The sequence below is a fragment of the Mus pahari genome, chromosome 2 (genome assembly GCF_900095145.1).
Source record: "Mus pahari chromosome 2, PAHARI_EIJ_v1.1, whole genome shotgun sequence".
Taxonomy (NCBI): domain Eukaryota; kingdom Metazoa; phylum Chordata; class Mammalia; order Rodentia; family Muridae; genus Mus; species Mus pahari.
The window spans coordinates 75,621,263-75,642,173 of record NC_034591.1 but is presented as its reverse complement, the minus strand read 5'-3'; the positions used below and the strand labels follow the sequence as shown (position 1 = coordinate 75,642,173).

General features: G+C 35.8%; 1 pseudogene; it reads right to left on the bottom strand.

Moving 5' to 3' along the window:
• Positions 1-12,384: 12,384 nt before the first annotated feature.
• On the bottom strand, positions 12,385-13,296 carry LOC110316819 (annotated as a pseudogene).
• Between the last annotated feature and the right edge of the window lie 7,615 nt (positions 13,297-20,911).

Below are 20,911 nucleotides of genomic sequence, written 5' to 3'. Positions count from 1 at the left end.
CAATGAAATTATGAAATTCTTTGGCAAATGGATGTATCTGGAGGATATCATCCTTAGTGAGGTAACCCAATCACAAAAGAAGTCAATAGATATGCACTCACTGATAAGCAGATATTAGCCCAGAAACTTAGAATACCCAAGATACATTTTGCAAAATACAAGAAAACCAAGAAGAAAGACCATCCTGTGGATACTTCATTCCTCCTTAGAATAAGGAGCAAAATACCCATGAAAGGATATAAGTATAGAGACAAAATTTAGAGCTAAGATGAAAGGATGAACGATCCAGAGACTACCCCATCCAGGGATCCATCCCATCATCAGCCACCAAACCCAGATACTAATGCACATGCCACCAAGATTCTGCTGAAGGGACCCTAATATAGGGGCCACTTGTGAGGCTATGCCAGTATCTGGCTAACTCAGAAGTGGATGCTCACAGTCTGTATTGGATGGAGCACAGGGCCCCCAATGGAGGAGCTAGAGAAAGTACCCAAGGAGCTGAAGGGGGCTGCAACCATGTAGGTACAACAACAATGTGAACTAACCAGTACCCCCTGAGTTTGTGTCTCTAACTGCATATGTAGCAGAAGATGGCCTAATCGGCCATCATTAGGAATAGAGGCCCCTTGGTCTTGCAAACTTTATATGACCCAGCACAGGGGAAGGCCAGGGCCATAAGTGGGAGTGGGTGGGTAGGGGAGCAGGGGTGGGGGGATGGTATGGGGAACTTTCAGGATAGCATTTGAAATATAAATAAAGAAAATAATAATAAAAAAAAAGTCACCCAACTAATAAAATCCCAGGGTCATAAGGTTTTAGGACAGAATTTTTTCAGACTTTCCAAGAATAACTAATACCACTACTCTTCAAACTATTCCACAAAATAGAAAAAGAAGGAAGATTGCCAAGTTATGTCTCTGAGGTCTCAATCACCCTAATACTTAATGCATACAAAGACTCAAAAAAAGAAAAGAAAAGAAAGAAAAGAAAAGAAAAGAAAAAAAGAAAAGAAAAGAAAAGAAAAGAAAAGGAAAGGAAAGAAAAGAAAAAGAATTTCAGATCAATTTCCCTCATGAACATTGGTGTAAAAATAATGCTGGTGAATTAAATCTGGGAATACATAAAAAAAAAAAAATCACTCACCATGATTCATTGCTTGAATGCAGGAATGGTTCAATATATGAAAATTCATTGGCATAATCTACCAAGTATTTAAAAATCACATGGTCATCTCCTTGGATGCTTAAATGATCTTTGATAAAATCCAACACCCCTTCATTTTGAAAGTCTTTGAAAGATGGGGGATACAAAGGCCATAACTAGATATAATAAAGGCATTATATAGCAAGTCAATAGGCAACATTAACTTAAATGAGAGAGAAGGTAAAACAATACAACTAAAATAAGGGTCAGGAAAAGTCTGTCCACTCTCTGTGTATCTCTTCATTATACGTCTTGAATTTCTAGCTAAAGCAATAAGAAGAAATAGATGAACAAGATACAAAATTGGGAAAGAAGTCAAAGAATAGCTATGGACAGATGATATGATAGTATACATAGGTGACCCCTAAAATTCTACCAGAGCACTCCTACAGTCGATAAACACATTCAGCAAAGATGCTGGGTATAAAAGCAACTAAAAAGAAAAAATCAAAACTCTAACCATGCACGTTAAAGACCTGTATGATAAGAACTTTAAGTCTCTGAATAAAGAAGTTAAAGAATATATCAGAACATGTAAAGATCTCTCATGCTCACTGATGCATAGTATTAACATAAAAATGGTCATTTTACCAAAAGCAATCTACGGATTCAATGCAATTACTATCAAAATTCCAACACATTTCTTTACTGAACTTGAAAGAACAATTCTCAATTTCATATTGGAAAACATACAGGACATCTAAAACAATCCTGTAAAATAAAAGAACTTTGGAAGGTATCACCACCCCTGATTTCAAGCTGTGCTACAAAGCAATAATAATATAAACTGCATGGTAATTTTATAAAAATAGTTGATCAATGGAATCAAGTTGAAGACCCAGAAAAGACCCGCACAGCTTGGGACATTTGATTTTTGACAAAGGCAAAAACATACAGAGGAATAAAAGAAAGCATTTTCAAAATATGGTGATGGAATAACTGAATGTATAACTGAATGTCTGCATGCATGCAAATATATTGATATTTATCACCATGCACAAAACTCAAGTCCAGGAGTATCAAAGACATCAGCATAAAACTAGATACAGGAAATCTAATAGAAGACAAAGTGAAGAATAGCTGTGAACATATTGGTACATGAGACAACTTCCTGAACAGAAATCCAATAGCTCAAGCACTAAGATCAACAATTAATTAGTGGACCTGCATGAAACTGAATAGCTTTTGTAAGGCAAAGTATACCATCAATAGGACAAAATGGCAGCCTACAGATTGGAAAAAGATCTTCACCAACCCTACATCCAACAAAGGGCTAGTATCCAAAATATATAAAGAACTCAAGAAGTTAAACACCAGCAAACCAATTAACTCAAATGAAAAATGTTTTTTTGCTGGTATGGAATTACTTATTTCCTGTGTTTTCTTGGATGTAGTTATCCTCCTTTGGTTGAAGTTTTCCTTCTAGCATTTTCTGTAGGGAATGATTTATGGATAGATATTGTTTGAATTTGGATTTGTCTTGAAATATCTTGTTTTCTCCATCTGTAGTAATTGAGAATTGTGTTGGGTACAGTAGTTTAGGTTGGCATCTCTGTGTGTGTGTGTGTGTTTAGAGGTTATAAAATATCTGTCTGGGCCCTTCGCAGATTTAGAGTCTCTGTTGAGAAATCAAGTCTAATTTTGATAGGTCTGCCTTTGTTTTCTGGCCTTTTCCCCTTGCTGCTTTTAATATTCTTACTTTGTTCTGTAGACTTTGTTTTGATTGTTTTGTGGCAGGAGGATTTTTTTTCTGTTCCAATCTAATTGGTGTTCTATAAACTTCTTGTATGTTTGCAAGCAACTCTTTCTTGAAGTTAGGAAAGTTTTCTTCTGTGATTTTTGTTGAAAATATTTTCTGAGCCTTGAAACTAGGACTCTTCACCTCCTTCTATTCCTATTATTATGTTAGATCTTTTCATGATAGCCCAGATTTCCTGGGTGTTTTGTGTCAAGAACTTTTCAGCTTTAACATTTTCTTTAACTGATATATCTTCTATGCTTCAGAGTCTCTCTTCCACGTCCCGTATTCTGTTGGTGATGCTTGCATCTGTTGTTCCTGTTCTCTTTCTGAGGTTTTCCATTGCCAGGATTTCCTCAGTTTGTTTTCTCTGTATTGCTTCTCTTTCTCCTTTCAGGTCTTGCACAATTATTATTTATTTATTTCACCTGTTTAATTATATTTTCTTGTATGTCCTTAAGGGATTTATTTGTTTCCTCTTTAAAGCCTTCTATCATCCTTATAAGATTATGTTTAAGGTCATTTTCTTGTACATTGGTTTTGTTAGGATATCCAGGGTTTGCTATAGTGGAGTAACTGTGCTCTAGAGGTGTCATTTTGCCCAGGCTATTATTGATTGTGTTCTTTCAAGGGTCTTTACCCATCTGGATGGTTTTTGTCCTGGAATGTCCTTGTTGTAATAGTTACTGGGAGGTAGGTGAACCTCAATGGTACTAGTGTGACAAGCTTCAGATGGGTATCTGTGGGCTGTATGGATCCAGACCTGCAGGTCTGCATGGTTCAGAAGCCACAGGTCCAATGAAGGTGGGTGGAGAGATAGCAGGAAAATGGGTGTCCCTCTGAGCTAGCAGGTCACTCAAGGCAAGTTGGCTTGGCACAGGAACCTCAGAGAGCAGGGAAGATGGGTGGGGGATGGGAAGCTTGCCTGTATGGTTCAGGAGTCTCAGATCTGATTAAAGTGGAGGAAAGGTGGTGGGAGAATAGAGATCCCCATGATATAGTAGACTGCTCAAGGCAACTTGACTTGCCCAGAACAATAATAGAAATCTCAATAGAGCAATAATACAAGTGAAGGAGAATGAGACTATACTAAAAGGGGAGGAGTCAAACTATCTGTGTAGATGTGATGGCTTTTCTTGATTGTCAACTTGACTCCATCTGCAATTAACTAGAAGTCAAATGACTAGGTACAGTTGTGTGAGAGGTTTTTGTTTGTTTGTTTTTTGTTGTTGTTGTTGGTTTTTCGAGACAGGGTTTCTCTGTATTGCCCTAACTATCCTGGAACCCACTTTGTAGACCAGGCTGGCCTCGAACTCTGAAATTTGACTACCTCTGCCTCCCTAGTGTTGGGATTAAAGGTGTGTGCCACCATGCCCAGCTGTGAGAGTTTTTCTTAATTAAATCATTTGAAATAGGAAGACCCACTTCTAATCTGAATCTCTGAGGCAAGAATGTCAAGGACCAGCCTCAGTTGGAGAGTGGTTCTGGGGAAGGAGTATTTAGGTGCAGCAACAAAACAAAAAACAAACAACAAACAAACAAAGCAGTTCAAAATCATCAATCATAAAGATCCCATGGTTCTGGTTAGCTGGAGGAAAAGCGTCAGCTGTTACTAACAAGATACTAGAACTACTAAATGAAACCTTTGAGCTGCTAGAGTACTTGATTCTTGCCTATGGAGCTAAGAAGTTAGTGGCGATGGAGAAGAGACCAGTAACATTGAATTAAAAATCTTAAAAGTGAGCCAGGCAGTGGTGGCACACACCTTTAATCCCAGCACTTGGAAGGCAGAGGCAGGCAGATTTCTGAGTTCGATGTCAGCCTGGTCTACATAGTGAGTTCCAGCCAGGGCTATACAGAGAAACCCTGTTAAAAAAAAAAAAAAAAAAAAAAAAAAAAAAAAAAAAAACAGAAAAAAAAAATCTTAAAAGTGTCTCCTGAGAGTTACCACACAGAAGTTGTATTCCAAATACAGCTAGACTGACAGTAGTATAAAAGTGTAAAAGTCACACAGATGGTGCTGGCTTTGGAGGTATGAATGGGTCATGGAGAGCAGGTACATCCTGGCACAGCTTTATTGAGACTTAGGTTGGTAAACTGTTATCTCTGGACCAAATATTCCCCAGGGCCTCGGACAAGAGATCTGCAGATGAAGAAGTACTTGACAGGGTATCTAAGCAGAGTAGAGGAGGCTGCAGGATCTATATACTCAACTTGGCATCCAAAGTAACTTTATGGTACCAAGAGTTTGCTGAAGTATTTCTCAAAACATGGCCTACTGAGAAGGATAAGGGGATGCCTGAGATCCCTTTGTTTGGTGTTGATGAAAATATTTTTTTATTAAATATTTTCTTTCCTTACATTTCAAATGTTATCCCCTTTTCCAGTTTCCCCTTTGAAAACCTCCTATCCCATTGCCCCTCCCGCTGCATCTATAAGGGTGTTCCCCACCCACCCACTCTCACCTCCCTGCTCTGGCATTTCCCTCTTAACTCTGAACTTTGTCTCTGTAACTTCTTCCATAGGTATTTTGTTCCCCATTCTAAGAAGGAGCAAAGTATCCACACTTTGGTCTTCCTTCTCCATATTCCATTCCCATAACCCCATCCATCCTCCCACTGGTACAAATCCCTTACCTCCTCCCCACCCCACCCTGTCTCCATGTGGATGACCCCACCCCACCCCACCTGACCTATATACTCCCTGGGGCCTCCAGTCTCTTGAGGATTAGGTGAAGCATTTCTGAATGAACATAGACCTGGAAGTCCTCTACTGTATGTGTGTTTGGGGCCATATATCAGTTGGTATATGCTGTGTGTTTGGGGCCATATATCAGTTGGTATATGCTGTCTGTTTGGTTGTGCAGTGTTTGAGATATCTCCAGGGTACAGATTAATTGAGGCTGCCTGTCCTCCTGTAAGATTTCCCATCTCCTCAGCTTCTTTCAGCCTTCCCTAATTCAACAACAGAGGTCAGCTTTTTCTGTCCATTGGTTAGGTGCAAATATCTGCATCTGACTCTTTCAACTGCTTGTTGGGTCTTTCAGAGGGCAATCATGATAGATCACTTTTTGTGAGCATTCCATAGCCTCAGTAACAGTGCCAGGCCTTGGGACCTCCACTTGATCTGGATCCCATTTTTGCCTGTTTCTGAGATCTTCAATTTCTTTCTTGAGAGACTTGAAATTATTGTCATACAGGTTTTTCACTTGTTTAGTTAGAGTTACCCCAAGATATGTTATACTATTTGTGGCTATTGTGAAAGGAATTGTTTTCCTAATTTCTTTCTCAGCCTGTTTATCCCTTGTATAAAGGAAGGCTACTGATTTATTTGAGTTAATTTTATATCTGGCCACTTTGCTGAAGTTGTTTATCAGCTGGAGAAGCTCTCTAATAAAACTTTTGGGGTTGCTTATATATACTATCATATCATCTGCAAATAGTGACACCTTTATTTCTTCTTTACCAATTTGTATACACTTGATCTCTTTTTCTTGTCTTATCATTCTAGCTAACATTTCCAGTACTATATTGAATAGATAGGGGGAGAGTGGGCATCCTTGTCTTGTCCCCAATTTCAGTGGGGTAGCTTCTAGTATGTCTCCATTTAATTTGATATTGGCTGTTGGTTTGCAGTAAATTGCTTATATTATGTTTAGGTATGTGCCTTGAATTCCTGATCTCTCCAATACTTTTAACATGAAGGGGTGTGGTAATTTGTCAAATGCTTTTTTTTTTTTTTTTTCGCATCTAAGGAGATGATCATCTGTTGTCTTTTTCCCTTTGAGTTTGTTTATATAGTGGATTGTATTAACGGGTTTTCTTATATTAAACCAACCTTGCATCCCTGGGATGAAGCCTACTTGATCATGGTGAATGATGGTTTTGATGTGTTCTTGGATTCAGTTTGCAAGAATTTTATTGATTTTGCATCAATACTAATAAGTGAGATTGGTCTGAAGTTCTCTTTTTTTGTGTGATTTAGGTATCAGAGTAATTGTGGCTTCATAAAACAACTTAGGTAGTATTCCTTCTGTTTCTATTTTATGGAATAGTTTGAGGAAAATTGGTATCAGGTCTTCTTTGAAGGTCTAGTAGAATTCTACACTAAATCCACCTGGCCCTAGGTTGTTTTTTTTTATTTATTTATTTATTTATTTATTTATTTATTTATTTATTTTGGTTGGGAGGTTTTTAATGACTTCTTCTATTTCTTTGTGTGATGTGGGCATGTTTACATAGTTTGCCTGCTCTTTATTTAACTTTGGTATATGGCATCCATCTATAAAACCACCCATTTCATCTAGATTTTCCACTTTTGTTGAGTATAGTCTTTTCAAGTAGGAATTGATGACTTTTTGAATTTCCTCCATTTCTATTGTCATGTCTCCCTTTTCATTTCTGATTTTATTAATTTGGATACTGTCTCTTGGCTCTTTAGTTAGTTTGACTAGGGGTTTACCTAAACTGTTGATTCTCTCAGAGAACCAGCTGTTGGTTTTGCTGATTCTTTGTATTGTTTTCTTTGTTTCTATTTCAATGATTTCTGCCCTGAGTTTGACTGTTTCCTGCCTTCTCTATTTCAAATTTCACTCCTCTTGGGTGAGTTTTCTTCTTTTTCTTTTAGAGCTCTCAAGTGTGCTGTTAAGTTGTTAGTGTAAGATCTCTTCAGTTTCTTTACCAGGGCACTTAGTGCTATGAACTTTCCTCTTAGCACTGCTTTCATTGTGACTCATAAGTTTGGGTATGATGTGTCAATAATTTCATTAAATTCCAGAAAGTTTTTAATTTCTTTCTTTATTTCTTCCCTAATCAAGTTATCATTGAGTAAAGAGTTGATCAGTTTCTGTGTGTATGTGGGTATTCTGTAGATTTTGCTGTTATATAAGACCAACCTTAGGCCGTGGTGATCTGGTAGGATGCATGGTATTATTTCAATCTTCTTGTATTTTTGAGGGTTGTTTTTTGACCAATTATATGGTTGATTTTGGAGAAGGTACCATGCAGTGCTGAGAAGAAGGTTTTGTTTTGCTGTGAAATGTTCTGTAGATATCTGTTAAACACATTTGTTTCATAACCTTTCTTGGTTTTACTATGTCTCAGTTTGGTTTCTGTTTCAATGACCTGTTCATTGGTGAGAGTGGGGTGTTGAAATCTCCCATTATTATTGTGCGGAATTCAATGTGTGTTTTGAGTATTAGTAAATAAATATATCCAAACTTTTTAAAACTTATAAAATGATAACAATGCTTTTTATTTCATAGGCCATTGATGAAATAAGTTAATACTTATTCTATATTTCTTGCTTAATTTTTATAGATACACATATAGCCAGTTAGTTTGAAAAAATGAGGAAATATATAATATAATTTAATTGTACCTAAATAATATACATGTACTCCTGCAAAGCATTGTCTCTGGTATCTGTTTTTTACCCTCTAATGTGTTTCAGGTGTTTTATTAAAGAAATAGAAAATTAACACAGTTGGCATTGTGTAGGTGGAAGCATGCTCTTAGAATTATTACACGATATTCAGGAAACTACTATATCAGACATGCTCCTTAAAATATTGCATCTGGGGCTATGTTTTACATACATATCAATGTATATTCACTGTGAAAACTGATGGGTTTCATGCTACTTTCAATTAATATATAATACCCATTGATGATCTTCACTACTTCAGCCTTTCCTCTCTCTATCCACCATTCTCCCTGCCCTATCCTTATCAAATACTTCTCTCTTACTGTCACATATGTAATCATACATCACATTAAGTAAAATCTATGATTTTTTTATTAATCATTACACTGATATTTCTATGTCTATAAGCATCTGTTGTGTGCTTATTATACAGTATGGCTCAAAAGTGGTACTCTAAGCAGAGAATTCTCTAATCCTTCATTATAGAAAATGCTGCTCCATTCTACCACCTAATTACTGTTCTCACTATAATGGAGTGAAAAAGAAACATTTGCCCAGCTGGGCCTTTGATAAACATCCTTGTAGAATGAGGCCCTGAGAAGTAGTTATAAGGAAGAAATGAAATCAGCTCATCACCCTGTAGACCCACAGTTATCTTGTCATCTGGAGAAGGCATTTCTCACCATGAAGTTGTTACAACATGGTTTCATCAAATGGAAAAGTGAACTTCCTTAATTCCATGAGACTAGTGGAGTAGGAACAGCTGTGCTCTGGGTGTCCATGGGTGAGCCATTCTCCCCAGACTGTATCTGTCTGTATGGATTAACTTATCCCAATTCTTCTCAAAAGAACTAAAACAACAATAATAATATCCCATTTAAAGGACATGGAAAAGCAGTTTAGATGCTGCAAGGTATCCCTCCTCCTTCCAAAACATTTGTGGTGTCCTCCACACTTACATGACAGTGGCTTCAGAGACTCACCTTAAAATTAACATCTCTTTTGCTAAAATTAAGAAAATGTCACCTCCTGCAAACACACTTGAGGAAAGTTATCTTTCTTGAAGATCACACAGAAGTGATGTAATGTAACAATGTTGTTAGTACAAATTGAGCTGTAGGGATGGAAATGTAGCTCAGTTGAGAGAACACAAGCCTAGAGAGTATCCTGTATGTGGGAGACAAAATAAATCAAACCTTTAAATTATAGGCACACAGCGAGGGAGATGAATCCCAGGTCAGTGGCAAACAGGAGACCTTCAGTAAGATTATAAATTAAAATGACTCCAAAAACACACTCATATAACACAAGAAGTGTAAAAATCACAGAAAAAAAAAAAAGAGCAGAATCAAAATTTTCCACGCAGCCTATAGATAAAACACCAAGCATAAAGAGTTAAAAAGTGAATTGAAAGTGCTGAGAGAAAAACTGCATTTTAAAGACAGAAGAATCTACAGCAATGCATAAAGGAGAGGAAGACTGCACCTCACTAGGGAGGGATTATAGAACAGAAAGTTATGGATGGATGGAAGGGATCTAAATTTGGAGTATCAATCTGGGAGGAGGAAGTAGGCCAAGAAAAGAAATGCTAGAGGAACAGTTTAAACTAAGGAACTTTACAGGTCATGTGGAAACAATACAGCTGTAACTTTTAATAATGTAAACACATGTAAAGGCAATGTAAATGAACTCACAAAATAACAGGAGAGACAGAGCCAAAAATGAAATTTCTCATCACTAAATGATGTGTCCAGTACTGGGAATTGGTTAAATCTAATGAAGTTGTTAGACAAAGGGGCTCCATGGAACCTCCAAATACTGCAAGGTATTTTTAAGTCTATTACGTGCTCTCCACAAACTAATGTTAAGATCCTATTCCTAAAGACAGCAGTTACATAAGTCCTTGAACATAGAGAAATCAAGCTGGTGTCTATCTACAGCCTACATCTGTGTGGATCATAATTTATGGTACTGGAAGGTAATATGCACACTACCAAAGGAGCAAGGTAAGCATCAATCCACTACAAAAACTTCAGTCTATAATGGTGACCTGCCTGTAAGATGTGCTGGTGCAATGGTGGCCTAAAACTTATCGTAGTAACCAAGCAATCTCTGATTCGATTTAAAGCATGGAATCCATGAGATTGAAACCATATCCAGCACTGTTCTGGTTATCCAGAACGTGAGACTAGTTAGGTCTAGGACCAAGAACCAAACCAAATACTAGTGTTCTTGTAACAAATAAAATGACACCTAATGACATTCTGCTGAACTCATTGATCTAACTCTCATTCAGCCATCATCAGAGAAGCTTCCTCCAACAGAAGATACAAAGACCCATAGCTATAGAATATGCACAGTGAGAAACATTAAGATAGTCAACCCTACATGGGCAGTCTCGATCAAAATCTTCCCCTCAGTACACAGGAAACTCTGTGGAAAGGTAATAGAAAGACTAGAAAAGTCTAAATGGATGGAGGAAACCCAGGAAACAAGGCCTTCTAAACACAACCCAGTGGACACACTGTGGCAACATGCACTATTTGTACCTGATGCAGCCCTAGAGCAGCAGTGGATATGTACCACTTGCCAGAGATGGAGAGGAGAAGAAACAGGGGAAGATCTGGGACTATCATCTTGGCCCTGAGAGAGATGTTATCAAGGCATCTGAAGATGAAAAGCCAAGGTTGTCTCCTGGCTTCCATGTGCACACATGCACACATCCTTCTTCTGTACACACATTCACACACATACATGCATGCATACAGATACACAACAAACATATTGTTCACCATGTATGTTTAAAAATCAATTTTTATTTATCTATAATATTGTAATAAGTGAGATGAAATGAACTACAAAAAAACAGGCACAGGACATTTTTATATAAGACACATTAAGTAACTGCTACAAAAAATGCTAACTTTAAATTCACACTTTTTGTGGATCCTGAGAATGTATAATTAAGAAACAGAATTAAAGGTACAAGAAAATATTTGAACTATCCTTGATAAATGATTGTAGATTAAAATATTTTCAAGAGAAAGCTTTAAAAGTCACTATCAGCAAGGATCTTCTTTTAGTAAACTCTGCAGTAAAGGAATATTCATTTTACAAAATAAAAGGGAGAAAGAGAACTCATGTGGAAATATCAAATAATTGTGTCCAATAAAGAACTGTACAGTACTTGGCCAGAGAAATGAAAAAAGAATGTATATGTAACAAATTTTATTTAAATAGTTAAAAAAAAATCTTGCTTTGCTACTTGAATCATTAAAAATTTTTAATTAGATATTTTCTTTATTTACATTTCAAATGCTATCCCAATGGTTCACTATATCCTTCCCGGCCCTGTTCTCCTACCCACCCACTGCAACTCCCACTTCTTGGCCCTGGCATTCCCCTGTACTGGGGCATGTAAAGTTTGCAAGACCAAGGGGCCTCTCTTCCCAATGATGGCCAACTAGGCCATCTTCTGCTACATATGCAGCTAAAGACACAAGCTCTGGGGGTACTGGTTAGTTCATATTGTTGTTCCACCTAAAGGGTTGCAGTCCACTTCAGCTCCTTGGGTATTTTCTCTAGCTCTTCCACTGGGGGCCCTGTGTTCCATNCAGTAGCTGACTGTGAACATCCACTTCTGTGTTTGCCAGGCACTGGCATAGCCTCACAAGGGTCCCTTCAGTAAAATCTTGCTGGCATATGCAGTAGTGTCTGGGTTTGATGGCTGATGATGGGATGGATCCCCGGGTGGGGTAGTCTCTGGATAGTCCATCCTTTCGTCTTAGCTCCAAACTTTGTCTCTGTAACTCCATTCCATTTTAGAAAAAATAATAATTGCGGCTACTCAGTATGATGCTTTATAATCTGCTCTATGGGCAGGTTCCAAGGCATTCCATAATATCTTTTCATATCTGTGGATACTGGGAATGCACATGTGCATACATTCTGGCATGGTATTCACAGGTATAAATTAAAAATAAATTAATAAATTATAAAGAAAAGAAAAATCTTTATTAAAAAATCTCTGGTGATACTTTGACTGCAGGTTTTTCAGCATAATTATTATTCTGTTATCAGAACTGATTTGTACCAAAGGGGTAACTGTGGGATAGGCATACATCATAAACTTCTGAACAGTCAGGATGACTGGGTCATACCTCCATAACATGTCTGAGGTGAATGAGATGATGAAGTCCATCCAGTACATGACAACAAAGAAAGACACCAGCAGCAAGATGGTCTGCGTGGCCCTTTTCTCAGGGGATGCTCTCAGCTGGCTGATACCATGAAGATGCTTGCATTGCCTCTGATGCCTGAACAAGAAAATAACCATGTATGCACTTGTAGTCAGCATGACTCCTATAAGAAACACATCTCTGGAGGTTGATATTGTAAAAATCAGTCCCCTGATGATGTAGTTCATGGGTAACAGTGAGCAAGATTTAGTGACCTGCATCTGGGTGGTCTCACTCACATTGGTAAAACCACCAACATAAAAGATCCGGTTAGTACTGAAGGACAAATTGAAAGACCAAATGCATAAGAAAACACAGACCATGTATTTTTTTCAGTTTTTGTTTAAATTTTGCCAACAAAGAAGTACTGGGACTGATGGTGACAGCCTGGAACACACTCAGGAGGCAGGTGATGCAGATAGAGAGGCCTCTCATCACCCTGAATAAGTAAAATGTTGTCTTGCATATGAAGTCATTCCCAATGTTTAATAACTCAAATAAGTCTATAAGCAAAATATCCCCTCCAGTGAGGATCATCATTATGTGAACAAAGGCCAGTTGACAGGAGGTCAGGTCTGTGGGCTTAGGTCTGTGACCTAGGATTATAAAAATATAGAAAAGAAAAAGAAATATATTGGCTAGGACTCCAAGTCCAGCTTGGAAATAAAGAACATTCTTAAATGAAGACATAAGTGGAGTATGTATTCATATTAACAGCATAGTGGAAGTTTATTTCATATATCTGAAAAAATAAGAGAGTATACATCAAGCCTGTGATACACTAGTAAATAAATCTATACCATCATTCTATTTTCCATACTGGTTGTTAATTAGCCTATCTCTTTACTTTTGATTATTGAGACTGTACATCATAGCCTACACTTCTGCATGCCTCTCATGTTTCTCCTGTATATATAGACTATTATAGATAATAAATTCATCTACACATATTTATATAGATTTTACAATTTGTTAGCTTGTATTTCATGTAAGTCTTATATAGGAGAAATCCAATCCTATTGATTTAAAATGTTTTGTTTTATACTTAATATCTAAAACAGTAGTTGAGAACAAAGAATATTATTCACATTTGTACAACTGAATAAAACTTACGTTGATTTGGAAAATAGTCACAAAAGATATACATAAAAATTGATTCAATTCTATATCTCATAATCTTTACTATGTTCTATTTTGCAACTATCTGTGTTTTGACTCATAATTCTGATAAAATCAGTGCTAATTCATGATATTCCCACTATTTTAACTAGCAAAATATCGTTCTCAAATCATGTATTTTTATGTTCCTTTTTCTGTGAAATCCAGACTATAAATTAAAGACATATGTACAGGTAGAGACAACTAGTGGACTTTCCAAACCCTATATCCATTACTTATGGTTATAAAGGCTCATAGACATTTTGAGTTTAGTTCGTATCTGATCACCTTTTGTGAGACTTCAGGTTTAAAGCACTAACTCCCAGCTAAAAAGTTAAATAATATTTTTCTTTTCTTTTTGGTGGGCATTATAAATTGTTAATAGATTGATTAGTCATAGATTTTCAGCCATATATGTTGGTATTTTATCTACATACCTCTTTTTTCTGTATTTATCTCCCTTCACTCTCTAAGAACCCCCCCCTTTCTTATTTCCCTGATAAGATACTTGTATCCTGCAATTCTGCCATTTATTGCTCCCATGCCCAACTGTAGACTGGAAAGGGTTCCGTTTTCCTTTCTTGATGTTTGCAGTTAATACATGCTACATAATCACTTCTAAAAATATGAACCTAGGAGCCTCCAACAAGGGAGAACATGTTATGACAAACATGGGCTTGCTGAAAATGGCTGCATAGTGATGCTGTTTTGGAATTTCTATCTTGAAAGAGATGCCTTCCCATGCAGTGAAAAACAAGGTCCCAAGTATTGTCACATGTCATCAGCACCCACACAACCTTTACACTTTCAATCAACAGTCTTACCTTTGCTGCCCATGTTAGTTATTTGGCTTGGTTTCTAGGATCAATTTATAATGGAATTAATTTAATTCAGTTCTTTAAAATCAGCTTATGTTACAAAAATAGAAAATAACTAGATTGACCCTGATTTTGTGAGAAAAAGTGTGCCTAACTATATTTTCAAGTTCATGAGTATATTCTATATTTATAGCTGCATGTATATATGTGTATAAAAATAATGCAGAAGTTACCATCTGAGACCATCCTACAAGACTTTCATGACTATGATACCATAAATAATGCATTTTGCATTTACATGATTTTTCTTCCTAAACAATTTAATCTTGGAATGGGTTCATCCTAATTGCCAGAAGAGCTACACACTGATTCTCTCACTGATATACATTTACAGTAGCTGCGCCATGATTTTCTGTTCAAAAAGTTCCAGTCCTGGGTTTGATATTCAGCAATGACAGGGTGCCTAATGACCATTTGTGACTCTAATTCAAGAGAATACATTGCCCTCTCTGACGAAGCATGTAAGTTTTGTGCAGAAAATATATGTAACCAAAACATGTATATATGTAAAATAAAATAAATAAGCAAAGCTCCAGGATGATATTTAGTTTGAAGCCTTGGTCTGCAAACTGTAAGAACTATTTCCAAATTATAATTTTAAAAATACAATTGTACAAACCATATACATGTAATAATTTATTATTAATTAGACATCAATAATTTATTAATATAAGCATAAGTATTATAAGTAACATAAAATATAATGTAATAAAGTAAAAATAGTAATATAAAATGATTTTTTTACTTTATAATCATTACTTTGTAAATGTTTATCACATACAGAAAATGGCACATTTTATTTTATAAACCGGCATATTTATGCAATATTTAGTTGTAAGAAGTAAAACCCAGAGTATATTATAAACATTTATAATAGTGGAGAAGCCATCACTATTAAATTGATCTATACCAAAAGTGTAAGCCGTCTGCAGTCATGTGTCTGAAGAAGCATGCAATAAGACAGAGAAGGGAGAAGGAGAAGGAAAGTCCCTTCATATATAGCTCACATTCTCCCATGAACAGTCATTTCATCTCTTAATTTTCACAATATTTGATTTTAGAACAGTTTGTTTTATACACATATAGTGATTTTTGTATTCTGTTTGTGAAGATTAAATACTATAGGGAGCATACAAGTATAGTAAATGGAAAGTATCATTTTCATTTTAAGCTTTACCACATTTAGTGCATAATGACCTAGAAGCTGTATGACTGCTCATAAAGAACATAAAGTGAGCTTGTGACTTTCAGGTGACAAATGAAATTTATGGTTGATGTACTGTCCTCTGTCAACAACACAAAGTTGTTTAAGAATCCCTGAAAGAGAAAGAACTTGGCCTAAAAATTAATTTCATGAAATCTTTATAAAATATAAAATTCCAGCAAGAATACTTAATCCTTTTTTATAAAGTAGGAATTAATACCTCTTACCTAATATGTCTTAATTAATTTAAATGCATGAATTCTTATTTGGAAATTAAATTTAACACAAGTATAACTGAAAACACACAGATGTTGAGTAGAATAATATAATTAGAATACAATAATTAGTTATTTTGACTTTAAAAAACTATACTATTTAAGAATTGTAAGTATACTCAGTTTCAATGAAAAGCTTACTCAATATTATTCGGTTTCAATGCTACATGATTCAATTTAGAAAACATAAAATTAGAAAAAGGAATTCATTTTAGTAGAATGACTAGAACTACTAAAATTTACATTTATGTAAGGATAACTTTACAAGTGTTTTTAGTAAATGAATATTTTTGAAGTACCTATAAAATAATCTACTTTATGAGAAATCATTAGAGAAGACTAAAAAAAATCTATGTAAAAAATTTAAAACTCATATGATTCTAAGAGAGTTTTATGCTTTACTATGTCATTAACTGAAACTTTCCTAGGAATTCATAAGTATATGCAAATTTAGCACACTAGAAAATTATTGATAAAAACATTAGTCAATATGTGTTGTATATTCATTGTTTGAGTTTCATATACATAGATTAATACAATCAGTTAACTTGAGAAAGGGTAAAGTGGGAAAATACAAACACAATTCAAATGTATCAATATCATAAATCTACTTCTGCAAAGCAATAAATTGCTGTCATTTGGTTTTTCATACTTTAAGTTATCTCAGGTGTTTTGTTACAGAAATGGAAGATTAACACAGTTGACCATACCTAGGTTAACTATAATCTTAGAATTCTTAGAGCACACATTAAGTATAATTCTCTGTCAGATATACTCCTTAAAAGGTTGAGTATGGAGTTGCATTTTAAATATATATCAGTGTAGATTTATTGGAAAAAGTGATGAGTTTCATGATATTTTCATTTAAGATATAATACATATTAATCATCTTCATCTTATGAGCCTTTTCTGTCTTTTTCCCTCCTTTTATTGGACCCTGTCCTCTTCCAAATATCCAACTCTACTGTCATATGTATAATAAGAGATCAAATTGAGTGAAATCTGTGTTCTTTTGTTAATTGTTATACTGATGTTATATGTCTACAAGTACCTTTTATGTTTGCTTGTGATACAATTCAGCTTAAAAGTAAAATCCTAGGTAGATAATTCTCTACTCATTTATTATAGAATCCAGCTTCATTCTACCACCTACTTACAGCTCTCATTATAGTAAACAGAAAAAGAAACACTCACCCAGCTGGGCCTTTGATGAACATCCATGTAGAATGAGGTCTTGAGAAGTAGTTATAAGGAAGAAATGTCATCAACTCATCTCCCTCTAGACCCATAGTGTTTATGTCATCTGAAGAAGGCAGTTCTGACCTTGAGGTTGTCACAAAGCAGTACCATCAAATGGAAAAGTGAACTTTCCTAATTTCAGGAGAATAGTGCGGTGGGAAAAAATGATCTCTGGGTCTCCTGTGTGTGAGATATTCTCTCCAGGCCAGATCTGTCTGTGTGGATTAACAGATACCAGTCCTTGGAAACAAAACAAAAGTAACAATAATAATATACCACTTAAAAGATGCAGAAAAACATTTACATTCCCAGGGAATCTGACCCACTTCCAAAGCATTCATGGTGTCTTCCATACTCAAGGTCTTGCCTGGAAATTAACATCCCTTTTGCAGGAATTAAGAAAATGTCACCTCCTCCAAACATAGTTAGGGTAAATAATTTTTCTTACAAAGCACACAGAAAGGAGATAAAATAATTGTGTTAACATCAGAAATCAAGCTGAGGGGCTGGAAATGTATCTTGCTCACTTAAAAGAGTGCAGGCCTAGAAAGTATTGTGTATGTGGGAGACCAGGAAATAAATCAAATCTTCAAATTATAGGCACAGGTGACAGACAAGATTTCAAGTCTATGGCAAACACAAGAACTTCAAAAAGATTGTAGAGAAAAACTGCACCAAAGACCCTATCATATAATTTAAAAGGCACAAAGAATGCACACACAAAAACAAACAAAAAACCCAAGAGCACAAACACATGTTTCCATGCATCTTATAGTTAAAACTTCAGCAAAGTGGCTGGATATAAAATTAATGCAAATAAATCAGTAGCCTTCCTTTATGTAAATGATAAAGAGGATAAGAAAGAAATTAGGAAAACAATACCTCTTACAATTGTCACAAATAATATAAGATATCGTGGTATAACTCTAACCAAACAAGTGAAAGACCTGTATGACAGTAACTTCAAGAAAGAAATTGAAGAACATCTTGGAAAACGGAGAAATATCCCATGCTAATGGATTGGCATATATAACATAATAATATAATAAAAATGGTCATCCTAGCAAATGGAATCTATAGATTCAATGCAATTCCCATCAAAATGCCAACATAATTCTTCAAAGACATGGAAAGAGCAATTCTCAAATTCATCTGGAAATGCAAAACAGGCCAGAATTGCGAAAACAATTCTTAACAATAAAAGAACTTCTGTGGGAACCACCGTCCCTCACCTCAAGCTATACTACAGAGTAATAGTGATAAAAACTGCATGATATTGGTACAGAGATGAACGGGTTAATCAATAGATTAGAATTGAAGAACCAGAAATAAAACCACACACTTACAGACACTTGATCTTTGAGAAAAAGCCAAATATATACACTGGAAGTAAGAAAGAACCATCAATAAATGGTGCAGGTCTAACTGGCAGTCTATATGTAAAAAATAAAAGTAGATTCATATTTATCACCCTACAGAAAACTCAACTATAGATAGCTGAGTTACACCCATACACAGGAATTTACAATAGCCTAGGGGCAAGGTGGACAATACAATAGACTAGAATTGGAACTATGGCAAGGGTATGAAACCCTTTCCCCTGGCTTTTAAGATTAAGTCAACCTTAGGTGGGGCTGCTTTTGATCCAGTTGTTAACATTGATTTTATTCCAGTTGGTTCCTGTTAGCTTTTTGTACACTAACAGAAAAGGCAATGGAGCAGTCTTTCTCAGTGGTTATTGTTCTACAATCCAAGTAGAGTCCTTTGTTTGCTGTGCCCATATCTTCTCAGATACCTGGGAGGAGGGTCACTGTTATGATTTTGGAAACTGTCTGTCAAAATAAGCTTAAACATTTAACATTATACTTAACAGATTTCTGATAAGATTAAGAGCTAGTATATATTAAGCATATATGAGTTAAACAGTCTGTGTCTCTTTTTAATTATTTGCTCTAGATTATATCTGGCAAACAAGAAGGTTACATTATAACTTAATGACAGTAGCAAAAACAAGGCTAAACATATTTTAAGGCAGTGATCTTTAAATTTTTACTGATGTAAATCTTTAAAGTTGCAATAAATTAAATTACTATTTATTGAGGCAGGATAGAAACTATATGAAAACTTTATCTTAATTTAAAAGTGTCTTTGGAGACATTAAGTCAAATTGTTCTAAAGTAAGAAGGCAGTAAAATAGGAATTGCCCATATCAAATATGGTGAAAGTCAGGAGACTGCCTTCAACCAAGATGGTACTGAAGCTATGGCCAGCCATGTAACCACTCTTAGCTAAGATGGTGCTGAAGCAATAGCTCTTCCTGTGAAGGAAATTCATGAGTTTCTTATACTTTAGAATGAAACTACAGAAGCATGTCTATGTATCAGCACAGGCAGATAAACATATAAAGACAAATAGACACTTTTTCTCTGGCAGACAAGGCATTTTGTGCATGTAAGGAGATCTCTCCCTGTCACTAGAAGCAGCCTCTGCTACCATGCAGGTCCAAGGGACACAGCTCTCCAGGTCTAAGGCTGGTGCATCGCAAGGCTGCTTATGTGATGCTGGCTTAGAGCTGGAGAAGACCAGAATGGGAAGAAATCAGAGATAATATTTTCCCAAGAAGTATAAACTTTTGACTACCTACTTGGGTAAACAGCTGGAAGCACCAGGGTAGGGTATCAGGCAAGGAGCATGAGAGTGAATTAAGTATGAAATAATATCTGGAGAGTGCCATTAGAGTCAAAGGAGCAGTAAGTCATTAGCAGAAAATGGAGTACCAGTTAGTTGGATAAAGAAATAAAGCAGTTGGGAGTGACATTGGGGGAAAGCCTACACATAGGAAACCTTCCATTTTCTGGATTGCTATAAATCCTTGAGTTCTTTAGCAGTTTTGGATATTAGCCCTCTGTCAGATATTGGGCTGGTGAAGAACTTTTCCCAGTCTGTAGGCTGCTATTTTGCCCTGTTGATGATATTTTTGCCTTACAAAAGATTTTCAGTTTCTTGAGGTCCCAGTTTATTAATTGCTGATCTTAGTGCCTAAGCTATTAGTGCTCTGTTCAGGAAAATGTCTCCTATGCCAATATGATCGAGACTATTCCCTACTTTCTCTTCTATTAGATTTAGTGTATTTAATTTTACATTGAGGTCTTTGATTCACTTGGACTTGAGTTTTTTTGTAGGATGATAGATATTGATCTATTTGCATTCTTCTACATACAGACTTCCAGTAAGACCAATACCATTTGTTAAAGATCCTTCTTTTTTTTCCACTCTATGGTTTTAGCCTCTTTGTCAAAAATCAATTTTCCATAGCTGTGTGAGTTTATTTATCAGTCTTTGATATGATTCCATTGAACCTTCTGTGTGTTTTTATACCAATACGATGGCCCTGTATTGAAATAAGGGATGGTGATACCTCAAGAAGTTCTTTGTACAGGATTGTTTTCACTATCCTGGATTTTTTGGAATCACAATCCAAGTACACATCAAAAAGAGCATTCACCATGATGAAATAGGTTTCATGGCAGAGATGTATGGATGTCAACATA